Source organism: Halichoerus grypus, chromosome 7 (assembly GCF_964656455.1).
Source record: "Halichoerus grypus chromosome 7, mHalGry1.hap1.1, whole genome shotgun sequence".
Lineage (NCBI taxonomy): Eukaryota > Metazoa > Chordata > Mammalia > Carnivora > Phocidae > Halichoerus > Halichoerus grypus.
This window is the reverse complement of record NC_135718.1, coordinates 125,218,453-125,221,646: the sequence shown is the minus strand read 5'-3', so window position 1 is coordinate 125,221,646 and position 3,194 is coordinate 125,218,453. Positions and strand designations below refer to the sequence as shown.

The 3,194-nt window shown below is 33.9% G+C and overlaps 1 long non-coding RNA gene across 1 annotated transcript; it reads left to right on the top strand.

Moving 5' to 3' along the window:
- Positions 1-1,222: 1,222 nt before the first annotated feature.
- On the top strand, positions 1,223-2,867 carry LOC144382502 (uncharacterized). The gene is made up of 2 exons (XR_013449503.1): positions 1,223-1,430; positions 2,408-2,867. It is a non-coding gene; the product is annotated as an uncharacterized LOC144382502 (long non-coding RNA).
- The last annotated feature ends 327 nt before the right edge of the window (positions 2,868-3,194 follow it).

Below are 3,194 nucleotides of genomic sequence, written 5' to 3'. Positions count from 1 at the left end.
TTCATTTTTCAGTGTCACACTCCAGTAAAATGCTACCAAAGAACTGCATTTTTTCCAGTACCACATAAAGCTGTAATGGAGTAGTTCTTTCTGTTTATTCAGAGACTCAAGCATAAATCCATAAGCTGAAGCCAGCAGACTCATCTACGTACATGTCAAGCACCTTGCTAAACTCAGAACTGTTTTTCATGTTAACGCTAAGGCTGAGGCTAAGGTTTTATGATTGAACCAACCCTAAAAATCCTTTTTTTTTTTTTTCCTTCTTAGAATGAAGCTGTCTGTAAGGAAGTTCCTCAGCTCTTCATAAAATAGATTCCTGGGAAGGCATAGTGAGAATCATCTGAATTACAGCAAAGGCAACTACTTAGCCTCAAACTGGTCTGCAAACTCTGACTTCAGAGTGGTTCCATAAAACACCAGTTAAGTAATCCTTTACTCTTTAATTTTTCCTGTTAACAACAGCTACAATGACAATAGAAATAGTAAATACCTCGAGATTTCCCAGTAAGAACACTGAATTAAGAAATTGGGAGAATTGCTTCAGCCCAATTCTATCATGAACTACTTCTTGGATGCAAATCAGACTGACTATTCTTCCAGAATCTTCCATGCCAAATGATTTCCTCATCTTTAAATAAAATTTCTGGAATAGTAGATATCGAAAGTCCCTTGCAACTCTAAATCTATACAACTGAATTGAAAAAAAAGAAAAATTTAGAAAAATTATTTAGCCAAACAATCATATATCTCAGAAACTTTGTTTTAGGTTTGCCTTTATTGATATTGGAATTTTTTTATTGTCATCAATTTTAAACCATTTATTTATTTTCTTACTTGCTTACTTATTTCTTTTGAAAGAGAGAGAAAGAGAAAGAGAGAATCCCAAGCAGTTCTTGGGGCTCTATCCCATGACCCTGAGATCATGACCTGAGCCAAAAACAAGAGTTGGGTGCTTAACTGACTGAATCACCCAGGCACCCCTTATGCCATTTATTCAACAGAGACATAGAGAGAGGAGAAAGTATTTGCTGGTTTGCATCAATAATCAGACTCATCACTTTAAAATATGTAGATAAGATTCTTTTAAAGAGCAAACCTTCAAAGAAAATCAAATAGAAAAATATATATTAAAGCAGGGCAAGTATAAGGAGGTATAAAAACAATGACAATAAGAGCAAAGGGAACAAAGATAATCCCCAAGTTTCCATTTTGGGTTTCATTTCATTTCCACACTTTGAGGAAGTCAGCAGCAGGTTATAGTTTTTGCTGTTTTCTTCACACTTGTAATTCCCAGTGTGGTTGAAATCTCATTCCAGGCTAATTGAAATAGGAGGAATGATTCAGACTCCTGATTTCAAGCCTGGGCATCAAACTTGATTCACAATGCTTTCATTACTAACTAACTTATATTCTACCAAGAACACCCCAATGTAAGTAAAACATGCCGAATAATTATACATGTAAATTATGAAGAAGCATAATTTCATTGTTAAATATTTACTTGATCTTGTATAGTATTTGCATGGGTATACAAGCTCTCCCTGGGTAATAGAAACACTATATGTCTTCTAGTCTATTTGACTCAGTGCCATCAGAAGGAAATGTCAGGCACTGGGGGAAAATTTGGCACTTTGATTCCACAAGAGTAACTTGCTCCTCTTGCAAATCTTTACTGAAATGTCCAAAAGGAACTAAGAGTAGAGCACGATTGAAAAAAATAAGAAAAAGGTGCTATTCATACTCCCAAATTTTTTGCAGAGTTTTTTCATTAAATTAGGAATATAGGCCAACGAGCTTAGACTGAGGGGAAGACTGGCACCCTCAAATATTGCAGATGGGAATGCAAAATATTACAGCCTCAATGAAAGAGAATTTGGCAATATCTAATAGAATGATATATGCATTAAATGTAATTAAAATACTTAAGAAACAGTTCACAAAATTAAAAACGAACTGAAATGGATCAAGCTAATTGCATATCCAGTTGGTAGAAGACTTGACATAATACATGATATTATGACGGTACTACCTTTGTGGAATATATTTCATACAGAGATACAGAGCTATAAATTTCACTCAATAGTTTAATTCTTCAGTAATTTGGTATTAGAAAGCTATTTTATGTAAATTATAGAATAATATAAATAATTACAATAATACATAATATGCTAATATTATTAGAAGCAAGATTTTCAGTATAAAAGTAAAGAGGTACAAATATAAAATCAAAGAATTTAATTAAAAATTATGTAATGCTATATTTTAATTGGAACTATTAGAATAAACACATCTTAAAAGCCAAACAATCATGTTCTCCCAAATTTTGTCCACAGCAAAGCCCAAAAGTAACAACAATCTTGGTAAATTGCATTATTTGTTCAAACCATTATCTGTCTCTTTCTACTAGATCCATTCCTGCAGAACCCCTATCAGGCATCCTTTCCCATGGGAGAAGCAAACTTTCCAGGAAAAGCACAATCACAGCTTGGAGAAATGCCTACATAATGTGCAAGGTATTCAGCTCAAAAGGAGAGGGCAATGTCAGTAGACTGCCCCAACAATTCAGGGACATAATTTAAATGTGAAAGGATAGTTTGGGGTTCAAATATATAAAGGAGAAAAGAAAAACTGGGAAAGATATTTTAAATTTTTCCAGGAAAACACTGTTTTGTTTTGTTTCGTTTTGTTTTGTTTTTTCCAATTACAGTTTCTGAGCCGAAAGTGTGTATGTAGGATGGATTTACTCTCAAGGTGTGGGAAAGATGGGAGTCAATCATTCACCCCTTGATGGGAGAGTTTTCCTAGCTGAGCTTTATGATCATAACTGGTAAACTCTGATCAAAAGATACTGATTTTTTCTTTTCTGATTTTTCTCTTCCTTCCCATTTCTTTATATATAACACTAACTCTCTCCTGGGACTATGACTAAATTCAAGTTGTACTAAATGATGTACTGGTATTATGTATAGCATAGCAAAGCATGTTCACTTGAGCTCTGGGCATAGCATGTTTACTCAATAAATATTAAGTAATATTAGTTATAGTAATTAGTAATAGTAGTTAAATTTTCAGTAGCTGCCATGGCATCTTTGTTATGAGGATTTGACTGTGTTTTCAAAATGTTGGGCAAATAGGAAAGGTTCTGTGGATTTTTGAGGCTCTGGAGTACAAGGGGTACCTGAAAAGATGCTGAA